Below are 15,807 nucleotides of genomic sequence, written 5' to 3' on the forward strand. Positions count from 1 at the left end.
CGTTATGACATACTGGCATTATAATACTGTATTCTCTCTTATTAAAGCCCCCCTAATAAACACCCCACCATTTTTATTTTTATACCAAACTGATCTGAAAATATGTGTGTTCCCGGGATGTGTCCATTATTATTAACTGTATTTACAGCCAGATGGTACTAGATATGTCAGTTTTAATGGGAATTATCATTACAAAAAAGACTTTTAATCAGGCCCCACCCCACCGCACCCCCATCTGGAAAAAGAAATGCCCAGGGGGAGTTCATTATTGAGAATACGGTATATGACTTAAAAATTTATAGTCTGAAGACCTTGCAAGTGCAAATTGATTCTCTGTTTAAGCTATAATTTTACCTCAAATGTTATTTTATATCTTTCAGATAGCTTGGAAATGTTTGTTGGATGGCACACCATCTCTATCTCAGCAAGGGATAGTTGGATATAAAGTGGAAATGAATATATTTTGGTAAGTCAAATATCAGCATTTGTTGTGTCACAATTCAGGTAGCACTCAATTATTTCTGGTAGTCTTGTCAAGTTTTGAAACTAGTTAAATGTCATTTTGAGGTAGGCGTAAGATTTTTCAGAGGGGGGAGGGCAAGGCAACTTTCAATGGGGTAAAAATTTAGCAAAAATTTGCCACCAAAAGATGGGCTAAAAGGTACAAAAAATGCATAGAAATATTATATATATATTAAATATCAGGGCAGCCTGCATCCAACAGGAGGGCAAAAAGGGGGGGGGGGAAGACATCTCACAAGGGGGGGAGCTGCTCCCCTTTGCCCCCTGGCTATACCACTGGTCCTAACCTTTTCCCAGTACTTGTTGGTATTTTGAGCCATTTTAAAATGTGGGCCTAATCGAATATCTATCTTGTACTTGAGGGAGTTATGGCTCAAGTTCATTTGAGGGTCTACCCCCTCCCCAAACCCCATCCCAAGAAAGGTTATTGTGAAGTAGGTTAGACACGATCTTACAAAAGAAGGCCTATTCATAGCCTCAAAATCTGAGACGAATATACATATGTGTATGGGTAATATGTAACCGGGAAAATCCACAAATAATAAATCCTATAATTATAGATGACAATTGCTGTTAATTAGGCCAAGTGTTGTTAGCAGCACAGTCAGATCACTTCCCTGGTCAGACATAGGAATGATAACTATGTGAAATGCAAGCACCATTAGATACCGATTTGTTTGGAATTTCCTGTTTGAATCTCAGCACCACCAGTATGTTAAAAACTTCCTGCATTCGAACAGACAAAATTAAACAGGTGAAATGTCACTGGGTGGTTGTGCCTTACTAGGGTTACCAGTTTAATCCTGAGCTGATTGGTAGTAAGTCGAGTTTAAGTACGGTACTCTAGAATCATCCTTTAAGAATCATTGGGACATGGAAAGAATACCAAGTGTCTTAAGCGAGTCAGGCCTTCAGGTCATATTTTTCCGTTTTGGCTATTTTGCTTAAATAAAAGTTATTTCTGCAGAGTAATTCATTAATCTTAGGAAATGATTCAAAGAAGCCAATGGTCACTTTTATATTTCCTTGTGTACTGCAGTTATGGCAAATAATAGGTGAAAACAAACGTTTTGCATCTGTCCAGTGAAAATCATGCAGTTGCAGAAAATAAAACTCATTACAATGAGACTTGGGATCTAACGTAAGGCCATAACATTACCTATGGGTGTGTGCATTATTTTTCTCAATATTTGAGCACAAACACCACTAGTTCATGCACTGCTCCCGACTCATCTTTTAACCTAAAGCAAAGTTTACTTGCAGGTAAATTTAACGCATGGTCCCCATATTTTTTCATTCTACCATTTTCACCATATCTCAAGTGGTTTCCTATGTTTCTGTAAAAGTATTTAATGATATCCCATTACCAGTTGGTGAAAAAAACATTTTTGAGCACCAAATTTCATGCAAAAGCAAACAGCTTAAAATTGCCATTTTAATCGTTCCATATAGCCTACATGGTCACAGGTATATCACAGTATTGTTTTCGTTAGAGATCACAAAAATGTAATTTTAGCTTATAAGGGCGACACCTGACAAGCCAATAAGCATGCACCTTAAGCTCATTACAAATTGGAAAAATAATAAAAGTGAAATACGATCTTAAGCGGATATCCTTTCGCACCTTTACAGATTCTCGTTGTATTCGTCACTCAACACATGGTATTAATCATGGATATCATAATCATTTGGTTGGGTGGGTATGACATACCGCCGATGCTCCCCAGGTAGAGATGATGTCACAGGTTATCGTCAATACCTTCCAGACATTGATATCATTTGACCGTAGAAATCTTGGGGAATAAGCTGAAGAAGTGGTTGATGGGGAGCATATACAGTGGCAGCGCTACGGGGGCAAGGGGGGCATTTGCCCCCCCCCCCCAATATTTTTTTTGCCCCCAGTTTTGAGGCAAAAAACCCAAAATTTACGTAAATTTCCGCTTTTTGCAGCAATTTTGCACAAAATTTGTCGATTTAGGCCCCCAGAAATTCACTTTGCCCCTAATCCCCGAAAAAATTCCTGGTGCCGCCACTGAGCATATAACATAACTTCCCGGGCATATATCAAACATATTTAACAAAACTTAACCCTTAATCCTAACCCTAAACATAATCCTAACCCGTAAACCCTAACCCAAAACATAACCATAATCTAAAACCACCCTACCGATACTCCTATCCCTAACCCTAAAGTAATTCTAACTCCAATACTAACTCTAACCCTAACCTTATCCCTATTACCCTAGTCCTAACCTAAAATGCTCAGAATTACTTTGACTCTTCATGCTCTTGGGCTTGAGGCCTCGAGGGCTGTTCCCAGATGAGGTTGTTCTAAATCAAGAGAAATTTTGCAGATTTGTGATGAAAAGCAACAAAGCCAGCCTTATATTGAAAATAGGGAATTCAGATGGTGGCACATGACTGTATGGTATGTGCCAAAATATAAGAAAAATATGTTTGGACATTAACTCAAGAACTGCTATACCTATAGAGTTGCAAATGGCAAATGGTATTTTAATTCCAGGACAGAATCCTTTGCAAATTGCTTCTTTGCTTTCAAATTTTAAAAACATGGATAAATGCGCATTCATTGCGCAACAAATAAATAAATAAGCCATCGGGTATATTAGACATAATGTACAATAACAATAAATAAGATTCTTCAGGTAGTGATGATGTCAACATCTTTAAATAGTATGGAGCGTCACTCAAGAAAATAGATGATGATGAGATTGATGATGTGGAGGAGAAGGAGGAGCAGTGTGACTCATGCAGAGGTTTTGGCTGGTTTCATGCCTTGTTTGTTGTCTCGCCTGAATGTTCAGGGAGAGACTTAGTAATCACTATGGTGTGTGTGTGTCCGTGTGTGTGTGTGGGGGGGTGGGTGCGTGTGTGCGTGTGTTCGGAAAAAGCTTGTGAACGCGTTATCTTGAGAACCGTAAGTGCTATGATGATGAAACTTTATAGGGGGTAGCATGACCAGAGGGTGTCGACCTGATTAGATTTTGAGCGCAACATATGGTAATTAAGTACCTAATTTGCATAATTTATGCGTAATAAGCAAAATACCTTGTGAACAGATTATATGGAGATCCGTATGGGGTACAGTGAAGTAACTTGGTGGGGAGTAGCGTGGCCAGATGTTCTCGACCTGATTAGATTTTCAGCGCAAAATATGCTAATTAAGTACCTAATTTGCATAATTTATGCGTATTTGATGCGTATCAAGCAAAAAATAACCTTGTGAACAGCTTATCTGGAGATCCGTATGGGGTACAGTGGCGTAACTTGGTGGGGAGTAAGCGTGGCCAGATGTTCTCGACCTGATTAGATTTTCAGCGCAAAATATGCTAATTAAGTACCTAATTTGCATAATTTATGCGTATTTGATGCGTATCAAGCAAAAAACCCTTGTGAACAGCTTATCTGGAGATCCGTATGGGGTACAGTGGCGTAACTTGGTGAGGAGTAAGCGGGGCCAGAGGTTCTCGACCTAATTAGATTTTGAGCGTAAAATATGGTAATTAAGTACCTAATTTGCATAATATATGCGTAATAAGCAAAATACCTTGTGAACAGATTATCTGGAGATCCGTATGGGGTACAGTGGCGTAACTTGGTGGGGAGTTATGCGTGGCCAGAGGTACTTTCGACCTGATTAGATTTTCATGAGGTCAAAGGTCACATACAAGGTCAAAGGTCAACTGAGGTCACCAAATCTGTTAATAATTAATTTTCAACTGTGCATCACATATCCCAATAACAGCTTGATCGGTCATGTAATTAAGGAAATATGACGACTTTAAGATAGTCGCTTTCTTTGTAAAGTATAGCAAAGTAGCACTTTCAATGAGTGATAACTTCGTAAAGGAAGCATCTTTCTGTTTTGATTTATTTGATGAAATAGTTCTTTGGTATTGCCACATTTGATTTTTCAGCGCAACATACTTTTTCCAATTTCGTGAGGTCAAAGGTCACATACAAGGTCAAAGGTCAACTGAGGTCACCAAATCTTTTAACAATTAATTTTCAACTGTGCATCACATATCCCAATAACAGCTTGATCGGTCATGTAATTAAGGAAATGTAAAGTATAGCAAAGTAGCACTTTCCATGAGTGATAACTCGTAAAGGAAGCATCTTTCTGTTTTGATTTATTACTTTGATGAAATAGTTCTTTGGTTTTGCCAAATTTTTGGAAGGTCATTAGGGGGTCATCCGAGGTCACTCAGGGGTCATCTGAGGTCAAGTTATTAAAAACTTCGTATGGGCATGAAACTTGGTGGGTACAGTCATCATTTAAAGCCAAATTTTTGGAAGGTCATTTTGGGGTCACCAGGGGTCATCTGAGGTCAAATTAGTAAAACTGTCGTATGGACATGAAACTTGGTGGGTACAGTCAACATTTAAAGCCAAATTTTGGAAGGCCATTTTGGGGTCACCAGGGGTCATCTGAGGTCAAATTAGTAAAAACTGTCGTATGGACATGAAACTTGGTGGGTACAGTCAACATTTCAAGCCAAATTTTTGGAAGGTCATTTCGGGGCCATCTGAGGTCAAATTAGTAAAAACTGTTGGATGGACATGGAACTTGGTGGGTACAGTCAACATTTAAAGCCAAATATTTGGAAGGTAATTTCGAGTCACCAGGGGTCATCTGAGGACAAATTAGTAAAAACTTCGTATGGGCATGAAACTTGATGGGTACAGTCAACATTTAAAGCCAAATTTTGGAAGGTCATTTCGAGGCCACCAGGGGGTCATCTGAGGTCAAATTAGTAAAAACTGTCGTATGGGCATGAAACTTAGCACAAGGGGTACAGTCAACATTTAGAGCCAAAATTGTAGAAGGTCATTTCAGGGCCACCAGGGGTCATCTGAGGTCATATTAGTAAAAACTGTTGCATGGGCATGAAACTTGGTGGGTACAGTTACCATCGGCCAGATAATCGTGCCCAGCCGATAACCGTCAAATTTGTTTACCTCTCTACCAACAGTTATCACAAAAGCAGGCGGTCACAAAAGCAGGCGTGACTCGTGGTTCGAGAACCGCCTTGTTTCATATGCTATGATAATATGATGATTTTGGGTTGTTGCTGGAAAATTGAGCCAATTGATGCGCACTGAATCTTCTTGCAAGTGGCTACTATTTACTAAACGGAATGATGCAGAATTGGTAGGGAATAGTAGATAGTATATTATTTCAATAGAAATTGGTCAAAAAGAAAAATCAACATCAGAATGGAATAAAATAAAAATATGAGAATAAAAAAGTCGATATAGTATTATACACTCTTCTGCACATAAACCATTTACAATAGTTGGCTTTGAAAATATTCTGAAATGAAAATGTGAGGAATATTTTGACTATCATTTAGTGTTAAAAGTAAATTATTAATAAATATTATTATTATTATTATTAATTAAACATTGGTATAATTACTGCTTGTAGATTTGGACTTTGTCCCATATTAAAAAATATATTTACCTAGGGCTGTGTCCTGACGGTCATTGACATTGGATTGAAAAATGATTAACAAGCTTGTCACACTTCTCTAGTCGTGTTCACATTTTGAGTTACACCCGGCGTAAACTTACGCTAACATTGATCAAAATTCCACAAATATTTTCCCTACTCCTACCGCGTGTCCACACCTAGCCTACTCCTGGCACTACGCCGACTAGTTTCACCAAGCATTCACTTCTGGTCGGTATAAACATTGGCTACCACTTCCGGTGTTTCTGTGACCTTTATCAACCACGCGATATGTAATTTCTTAGTTCTGACCAACTAAAGGTCTAACTTACTCGGTGCTAGGCGTAATTTGCGTTTACATTGCAACTTCGCCTGGCGGAGGTTACACCAGCTCGCTACTCCTGACTTTTGTCAGGAGTAAATCGTCAGACGGACGACGCCTGGCGGAACTTACGCTGACCATCGTTCACACTGCACCTACTCCTGGCAGCGCATACCGCTACTCCTAGCAACTTGCGCCGACCAAGTTCCGCCGGGCGTACGTCCGACAATGTGAACACGACTTCTGTGTTTTATTAAAGTGATCAGTGCTAAGAAAATAGATCATCTGGAGTGTCAAGAAATGGCAAATGAGTATGACACATTTTAAGTGTATTCACCAAGAGAGTGGGGTGGGGGATTTTATAGGGGGAGGTTGATATCATGGGCAACAAATATTGGGCAGTGTCTGTATAAAATATAGAAGTTTGTACCTGCCAGAATTTCAGAAACTTTTATTCAGTTTTTGGCACACAATTTTTTTTTAATACACAATATCAAAATTGTATAAAATATATTCAATTTTAAACTTATTGATCATACCACTATCCTATTGGTATACAGCCTACAAGATTTAACATGTGCAAAGAGTTGTGGCATGCAGGGTGAAAGAAATTATGTATGGCATGTTAAGGGGAGAGGGCAGTGGCGGTACCAGGAAATTTTCATGGTAAGTCAAAAGTTTAGTCATTTGGGGTTTCCACAGATGGGATGGCAAGAGTTGCGACTGGGGGAATTTCCCCCCATGCTGCTCTGTTTTGGCACACAACTTATGTGAGTGTTTGGGGGAGCCTGGGGTTGGGATTGGCACATGTTTGAAATTTACCCTCCCAGGAGTGAGGATACCCAAACAACGAGAAAAGTTACACAAAACAATATTACAACAATTATGCACAAGGACAAATTGGTTACAGATTTTGGTATAACATGCTCTACTGGTCAGTGACATACAAGTCAACCGTGAACTTGGTATACCAATATATCTCTGTATGCAGTCTAATTAAAACGGACCATCTGCGGTCTCGGGGTGGTTGTATGTCTCCTGCCATGCTAAATAAATACTATGTTTACTAGCATCACCATGGTTACCATGTTATTATTAGATCTATAAAGCCATCTGTTTGGATGTTTTGCTGGCTGGTTCCTCCAGGTGAGAAAAGCTGTGCAGTGTAGTGAGCAACAAGCTAGCACAAGAGTTCTGATTTTGCAGGCAGGCCATAGAAATCATTTTCCTTTTCTGGGAACTGATGATTTAAGCAAATAAATATCAGAACTTCTCTGTGGGTTAAAACAGTTTGTTTAACATTATTTATTTTGGATATGTTAAGCTTTTCTGGGTACAAAAATAGCCTTTTGATGCATTAAGGGTACTACACCCCTGGTCAATTTTGTGCCTATTTTTGCATTTTTCTCAAAAAATATAGCGCATTGGTGACAGGTAAGATATGTATATTATAGGGGCAAAGACTTCAACTACTGCACTGAAAATTCAGCAACTCAAGGCAGGTAGTTATTGATTTATTGATCAAATATTGGTTTTCCCTCATTTTTGACTGTAACTCCACAATTGTTGTCTGTGCTGAAATAAAATTTCCAGTGCAGTAGTTGTAGTCCTTGCCCCTATAATATACATACTGTTCTTGTCACCAATGCGCTATAATTTTTGAGAAAAATGCAAAAATAGGCACAAAATTGGGCAGGGGTGTAGTACCCCCTTAAAGCAATAATATGTGATTTGTATTTATAGATCCCTATTTAAATGTTAGTTTTCACTGATCACATTGCCCCTTTTAATTTTGAGCCAAACAAAAGGAAATTGCTATTCGCATTTAAATAAGATACTCCCTCTGTTGAGGATGTATCATCTTTAGAAAAAATGAGAAGTAGCATTTTAATAGCAAGTGATTGTCTTGTCCAGCTTTTTGGCCAGTCAGGATGGGCATGAAGCAGTTTTGAAGGCTGTTCAGCTGAATTGAGTGGTCTTTCAAAAAATGAGTGCACATTATTCAAAATAGTTTTGAGCCACTGTTTTAGGTGAAACAGCGGGTAAAGCATTCACTGCCCAAGTTATCTGCGCTAAACTTGACTTGGGCAGTTGATAGGATATCGGACTCCAAGTCCAATGCGTTCGAGTTCCAGTGAGATTGGAAATTGTTTTCATTAAAATAATTGCACTAGCTTGAAATTCCCCTGAACAAGGAACTAGCTGCCCAATTGTCTTGTACATTACTCAGGGAGCTGATTCTGGTAGCGATAGTAATGATATATAGTAGAATAGGAGATTGTGCCTATACAGGGTGTATCAAAATGATTTGGTACCCATCAGTTTCCAGTGACTATGGACAAAACTACCACAACAAAATGCAACCCAGGAGCTACCTTATTTATATAGATGAATATTAGGAAAGCTCATACAACCGTAAATCCTGGGCATATCAAGAGGATCCAATGTGACATTTTTAAGAAGCAAGCTTGTCGATAAACACCGAAACTGGTGGGTACCAATCATTTTGATACACCCTATATATTGAGCTTTACATCCCTGAATGTTTAAATGGTTTGCATATGTCTTGGAACACAGTGGTTAGCAAAAATGTAAAGTGTGCAAAGGCCTGTGGGTTAGCATCGTCAGGGCTCGAATTTTAGGGTGGCTACCAAGCTGGGCCATTGCCTGCCCCTTTTCAGTTTTGGCCTTGGTGCACCCAAATGTTTGACAGAGTATTCTTCATCACTTGTTGGTCTTTGTGCCCTTCTTTGTCTTTGGCCTTGAAAATGGGTGCCCCAAAAAATTTAAATTCAAGTACTAGGTGGCATCATGCACTATAAATCCCAAAAAATATTTTTATTTTTTATCATTCACTGCAATGTCTTGGTCAATTATAATAAAAGTATCATCTTTGAAAAAAATGAGAAGCAATAAGTAGCCATACTGTCCAGCTTGTTGGTCATTCAGGATGTCCCTGCAGCAGTTTGCAGGGTAGTTCATTTGACCATGAAATCAGGCGGTGAAGGATGTCCCATGTTAGAATGAGTGGAGCCGGTGATGAGATATCAGAGCCATCAGATGAGCTAGGTTTGGGTATTGTGGTCTGTGTATCCTTCCTGTCAGAATAGGTAAAGGTTCATGCCTGTGAGTGCCTGTCTCTCTTGCGTAGTGACTTAGGGCCCAGACTCCTCTGTGTATAATGTTGCTGTGAGGGGACCACCGCTTCTCACGCACAACAACCTTCCCAAGCTGGGATCAATTTTACACCAGGCTGAAACAACCAGGATCATATAAAGTGCCTTGCCAAAGGCTTAACACATTAGCTGTGATGTGACTAATCCCGCCACTCGATACGGATCTAAAGCGCTAAGCCACGATGCTCCCAATGAAGTCAAAGTAAGAAAGTAAAAATTAAAAAAAAGGAGTAAAAAAGTGGATTGAGGCAGGCCCCCATTTTAACCAATCGAGAGGTACATGGTTCAACTTGGCGCAATTTTTTGTTTGTTTCCCACTCAAAAGGTTACTTGTATTGGAATTGTTAATTTTTAATTTGGCCAAACTTATCTGAATGACAATGTTGTTATTTTTTTTTCTTTGATTTAATATATTTGTCTTTTTGATTGATTTACATTTCGGTGTTTCCTTATTGATAACTTAAATTACCGGTTCTCTCTCTCTCTCTCTGTGTCAGGTGGCGCTGTGTAGCGCTGATGTGGTCTTCACAAGAGTACACCATCTCACTCGATCTGATGCCAAGTGCGTTGCACCTTGCATTCCCTGGTTAGAAACCAGCTTCACGTCATTAGTCCAAGATGTTGGTGGGCGTCCTCTTCCTCGTTGCCTTCCATAGCCCCTTGCAAAATCTGTTTTTCTACACCTCCATGTTTCTTCAGCTTTCTCTCCATTATGCCGCTTCTGATGGTTAGACTTGTACCAATCTTGTCGAGGATCCAGGAATTTGTTCTCCTGTCTTTCCATGTCACTCGTAGAAGCCTCCTGTAACACCACATCTCAAAAGCATCTACTCTTTTCCTATCATTCTTGGTCATAGCCCAAGACTCGCATCCATAAGTGGCAATGGAAAACACAGTTGCATGAAGTAGGCGTACCTTGAGGTCAATGGATAGGCCTCTGCTTTTCCATATGCTTGACATGCCCTGCACAGTTGTCCTTGCAATAGCCAGTCTTCTCTTAATTTCAGTTGTGCTGTCACCACTGTTGTTAATCATTGAACCCAGATATTCAAATTGCTTCACCTCCTCAATCTGCTGTCCATCTATCACAAACTCATCACTTTTCCGCTCTCTGTCTACAACCATTATTTTGTCTTCTTTGTGTTCAGGAGAAGGTGTTTTTCTTCGCTGGCCTCTTTGATGCGCTTCAAAAGATCAATCAGCTCTACTCTGCTGCTACAAATAAGAGTGGTATCATCGGCGTACCTCAGGTTAGTAATTCTTGTACCGCCAAACTTCACTCCACCTTCAAACCCCTCCAAAGCTGTTCTCATTATGTCTTCAGAGTAGATGTTAAATAGGTTTGGTGATAGCACACAGCCCTGTCGTAAGCCTCTTCCAATCTTGAACCAATCTGTGTCTCCACAACTTGTTCTGACTGCCGATTCTTGGTCTTCATAAAGCAGCTGATCAGATCCACAAGATGACTTGGGAAACCCATCTTTTTCATAGTTTCCCACATCTGAGGGTGGCTAACACAGTCAAAAGCTTTACTGTTCATCATGTTTGAAATGGATGGAAACTGTACCTTTTATTCTTTCATCAATACAGTTATAATATATATTTTTTTAAAGATAAAATGGTGAATGATATTAACAATCATTTATGGAAAATAAGAAAATGAAGAAGGAACAAAACAAGACGAGGCCAACGTATAATGTGCACATTTAACAGTTCAAGTTCTTATCACACGGTTACGTGTACGCATTGAACCATGCTGTCTACTGAAGATAACTAACACATGACCAATTTCTGACTTTGTTATATTATTTGTTTTCAACAATAATTAGGCGTTGAATTAGGACAACCCAATATTCGTATACAGCAATTCGTGCTAAAATAATTATGATAATTAAGAAGAAATATGCAACAGCGTGTTAATATACGCCTATTGTTAGAAAACATGTTTATTTGGCCTATATAAAACTCAGCATTGTGGATGTTTTCAATGACCACTCCCTAAATAAACAAATTTCTTTGCCCTCAAAATTTTTGTAACATATTTCAAAAGGAGAGTAACTACCAAAAACATGTGAGTAACAACAGTTTGATACGATTTCCCGTTTTTAAGATATCAAAAACTAACTTTGCGCGTGACAGCTTAGAGAACTAATCATGAAATTTGTGTAGGTTAGGTTATGGGATGTTTCACTGATCGCTCCCTAAAATTTCCTTATTTCATTAGCCTTATATTGACATTTGTATATTAGTGCTATCATTTTTTATTTAAATAAAATGTTCTGGGTACAGTAGAGAGAGTCCTTGGTAGTCGTCTGATTAGGGCGGGTGAAGCGAGCCAAAAATATTTGAGCAGTCGGGAATGTGACTGGCCCCCCTTCTGAAAATCTGCGCATGTCACATGGGTTTTAGTTGTTCTCTGGGTATATCGTGGAGATCAACCCTATAGTAGGGCTATACCCAAGCATTCAAACCATGAGCGGACACGGATTCTCAAAGTCCCGCTCAAAGTCACCATAACCTGGTCAAGCATTACTTGGGGCAAAATAGTTCATGCATGCATCAGTGACAACACACAGCCAGCTATCCCCCAGTCAAACCCCAGACAAAAGCATCAACAATTCCCCACAGCTGAAGACTTTGTTGTGAGTCAACTCTACCATCAGTATCAGCTGGAGGGGGATCAAGCCGACAATGGTGATTTGTCCGACTTCTTCGCTTCGTTGGGTCTCAGCATGATAGGTGATGAAATGAAGATTTGTGTTAGATTCAAAGATATCTATTATTAAAAATAAGCTGGTAAAGAAGCTTGTGAACCAGTGGCATACTTGGCACAATTTACATGAGTGCAAATGTGCAAAATTGCAGTGCAGACTCTTTACCAAAATTATTATGTACCGAAACAAATTAAATGTGTGTGAAGAGTGAGGAAATTTGCAATAAAATGAACCAAAATAATGACAACTGTGGCATACCGTAATTGCATACCGTAATTGCATAGACCAAAAGGAAAATGTCCTCCACAATTTTTATCACTTTTTTCCTGGTACTAGCAGCCAGGGGTAAAACGTGCCCCAATCCTCCAGTAAATGAACCTCCATAATTAAAGAGTGGTCAAGTTGTTATGTAAGGAGCATGAAGATATAAAATGGGAGGGGGTCAAAATTTCAAAAAAAATATTACAGAACCCCTCAATCAGACTTGATGCCCCCTGCTGTACTCGCATGTCTGTGTTAGTTGGCAACTCAAGTAATTGATGCTCATTTTGTAGCTTATTTCCATGAATAATTTCTTTCATCCAATAATACCTACCGGTCTGGAGATTCACATTGTTGGGTACAGTGGCGTAACTTAGTCGGAGGTAGCAGGGCCACTCTGTAACAACCTGATTATAACTATTTTCAGTGCAAAATATACTATAAAAACAAACAGCTGATTTGCATAAATTATTTATTTATATTTTTTTTTTCATTTTTTCATTTTTTTTTTCCAAAATTTTTGTTTTGTCAAGCTTTTGTTCAATTTTATTTTTAACCTTAATGTACAGCGCAAGACAGCTATGTGGAACTTGCGGCTATGAATCACTTATTTTACAATGCTACTCCCGAAATATAAATATGAATCTGTGTATAATCATTACTGCACTTTTTAAGTTTTCTTCATGAACTGTTGAAGCTTACTCATTCATCTTAAATGTAGCCACAGTTGGCATATATTAGTCACCTACAACATGGATGGTAATTACTTCAAGCACACACTTCCATTTTTCTTCAAATTTCTCACCAAATGGTGTTCTAAAATTAAAATATTGTGGTTAATTTGTGCAGAAATCTTGAACAACTGGCACACACCTGCTCAGATGTAGGTGGTTATAAACGCTATAACGTGATAACTTGTCATTTGTAAAGTTTATTTTCCTTGAAGATGAAGCTAGAGAGAAGAAACTCAAGTTAAAAAGACAGTTTACACTCTTATATGAAAGTGCGTACATACGGTACATGTGCCTACCAGAGTCGGATACTAGCGGTCTAAAATTGTAGGATTTTTCAACAAAAAGGGGTCATTTATTGCGGGCTCCAAGAAAATGGTGGTCATTCAATGTTGGACCACTAAAAATTTGACATTGACCGTGAAATATCTAGGCAAAAATTTGCAAATTGAATTTTGCAAAAATTGTGCCAATATATGTGAGTGGACCCCCTTGACCCCTGATAGGTTTTTACCTAATGTTAAAATTCTCATTGCGTTGTGGAATTTTCACTGGTAATTTTGTTCAACTTCTTCACTTTCTCTTGCGATGATGCGGCCATGCACCCATTTGATTGGCTGCTGAAAAATCAAGGTTGGCAGAATGACCTTAAAGGCCAATGTAAACTCTGCATAGCGACTGCGATATATCGATGCAGTACATTTAAATTTCATCACGTTATGGCGCGATGTAAAAAAAAGGCATCGCAGCATTGGTGTGATGTTGCCAAGTGGAGAATGCCTCAGACTATCAATTAGGCTGGCCAATTCTCAAGTTGTCCAGCTAGCATACAGCAGATGCAGCACCTGGTACTCAGGGCAGGTGTAGATGAGTGTTTTGTTTTCCTGGAATGGACAAATTGATATTCCCTATTCATTTCCTATATCAAGCTTGTTTTATGCCAAGATTTTTTTGAGTGACGAGGGACATAATTTAGGCACCAGAACACATCACGTGCAGATGAAGGGGGAGGGAGGAGGCGTTAAGAAGAGAAAGAGAAAAGGAGAAAAAGTGAAGAGCAAAGGGAGAAAAACGGAAGAGAAACAAGTGAAGAGCAAGTGCACCTAATGGCTTCAACCGGGGATAAATCCATTATGCAGGATTTTTTTTTTGGGGTGCTGATTTTGAAAAAGTGGACTTTTTTTCCAGGGGGGCGATTTTGTGAAAAGTGGACTTTCTTCCCCAAATTTGGACCTTTTTTTTTTTTTTTTTTGTAAAAAACCTGATTTTTTGCGCTTTACGCTCGCAAATTCTGAAATTTTGGGACTTTTTGTATACTTTTTGTCTCGCCTGAACTTTGTTCAGGATGGGACTTAGTAATCACTATTTCTGTCTGTCCGTGTGTGGGGGTGTGTGTGTGGATGTGTGGATGTATGTGTGTTCGTCCGGAGCTGTATCTGGGGAACCGTAAGACCTACGGCGACGCTACTTGGTGGGAGGAAGGGTATCCAAGTTTGCTCCGTAACCGTATGTTTTCGGTGAAAAATATGCAAATTAACATAGCTAATTTGCATAATTTATCTTGAAAATCAGCGCAAATTGATAGCGGAGTTTGTGGACAGACTATCTCAAGATCCGTCGGGCGCATGGTAACGAAACCTGGTGGCAGCTATGATACATATCTGCTGATCACCTGATTAGTTTTTCGGCGAAAAGTATGCGCATTTAGTTGTTAATTTGCATAATTTATGCGAACGATTCTACAAATATGGTTGGAAATCTGAAGAAATCCGCCTTGTGGAGCTGTATCTGGGGGATCCGTAAGATCCCTAAGCCCTATGATGATGAAACGTGGTAGGGGGTAGTATGACCAGAGGATCTCAACCCGATTCGCTTTTCAGCGCAAAATATGGTAATTAAGAGGCATTATCTGTTATTTTGGAGAATTTTTTAAAAATGTTTGCCACGGAAAAAAAATGGATTTCCTTTAAACTTTCATATTTGATGCACCTTGACCTGAAACAAACACACATGAAATAAATTTGGGAAAAATATCCCGTTGCCATGGTAACAGCCAAATTTTCATTTTAGGCCTATTTTCACAATTTTTGCATTTTTCAGCAGTCATTTTGTCAAGTTTTGAAGCCAGTGTTACAAATATACACAATATATGTATACTGTTTTCTTTATAAGGTATGAACAGGTCACACCTTAGATGCCGCATTGAAAGTATAAAAATAATCACCAGATGTCAGGGTGGGTTATACCATTTATTTGAAATAGGGTGTTTTTCAATTTTTTCAAAGTATGAAAATATACCAACTTTGTATAGCTCATAAACCATATGGTAGTGCTCCGATTTCAACATCGACCACAGCATGTTGAGATGATACATTGGTCTTATGAAAAAGTTACATTTGAGCTTGGGGAAAACACATCTGTATATACAGTGTTGCCAGATATTTTCCTATTTTTGAAATTCAACACAAATCTCACCTTAAGTTAAATGATGTGAAAATGAAACATCATCATTTCAAGGAACATTTATTAGAAAGAGAGCTTTTATTCATATCAAATTTAATCAGTTATAATGGTCAGTGTTGTTCTAAACCACATGGGTGTTGCC

At 38.8% G+C, this 15,807-nt stretch overlaps 1 protein-coding gene across 1 annotated transcript in view; it reads left to right on the forward strand.

Annotated features, from left to right (window-relative positions):
- Nucleotides 1-444: 444 nt before the first annotated feature.
- Nucleotides 445-15,807, forward strand: part of LOC140145892 (adhesion G protein-coupled receptor L2-like) — a 217,448-nt gene continuing 202,085 nt past the window's right edge. Inside the window, exon 1 of the mRNA XM_072167599.1 lies at nucleotides 445-466. The gene's annotated coding sequence lies outside the window, so the exon portion shown is untranslated. The remainder of the gene's footprint in view (nucleotides 467-15,807) is intronic.

The sequence above is a fragment of the Amphiura filiformis genome, chromosome 2 (genome assembly GCF_039555335.1).
Source record: "Amphiura filiformis chromosome 2, Afil_fr2py, whole genome shotgun sequence".
Classification (NCBI taxonomy): Eukaryota; Metazoa; Echinodermata; class Ophiuroidea; order Amphilepidida; family Amphiuridae; genus Amphiura; species Amphiura filiformis.